The sequence below is a fragment of the Octodon degus genome, unplaced genomic scaffold, assembly GCF_000260255.1.
Source record: "Octodon degus isolate 3935 unplaced genomic scaffold, OctDeg1.0 scaffold00217, whole genome shotgun sequence".
NCBI lineage: Eukaryota > Metazoa > Chordata > Mammalia > Rodentia > Octodontidae > Octodon > Octodon degus.
Window position 1 is genome coordinate 1,616,294 of NW_004524793.1, and position 440 is coordinate 1,616,733.

General features: G+C 37.3%; 1 protein-coding gene across 2 annotated transcripts in view; it reads left to right on the forward strand.

The window, feature by feature from the left end:
- Window positions 1-217, forward strand: part of Nova1 (NOVA alternative splicing regulator 1) — a 144,133-nt gene extending 143,916 nt beyond the window's left edge. For both annotated transcript variants that reach the window (XM_023705308.1, XM_004645066.3), the window contains exon 5: window positions 1-217. This exon is cut by the window's left edge and continues 3,621 nt beyond it. The gene's annotated coding sequence lies outside the window, so the exon portion shown is untranslated.
- Window positions 218-440: the final 223 nt, after the last annotated feature.

The window sequence follows — 440 nt, forward strand, 5'->3', positions numbered from 1 at the left end:
GAAACTTATTTTCTGAAATTTATAGACCATGTAGAATTGATTTGTGATGTGATGCTTTAATTTATTGCAAGAAAATTAGTATGGCTTCAAACTGCCACAGGTAGGCATGTAACAATGGCTATTCAGCTATACTGATCCAAAATGGAGAAAACTGATGATACAAGGGCCAAACATCTTATGAAATGCAACTATTTATAGACTTGTTTTGCTATAGGGAGGCTGGTGAACATGCTGAATACGAATTACCTCAGTTCTGCAGCTTTCTATGTCTTTTTAATGCATTCTGTTTCAGGGTCACTTTCAATCAATATTTCATTTACTTACTGAGATTGAATGGGCGCTCTGAGACTCAGTGTGCTGTTTATCATACAGATTGGACACCTCATTCTAGATCCAAGATCTTTTCCTCAACACTGGGAGCTGTCCTTTCAGCACCACAA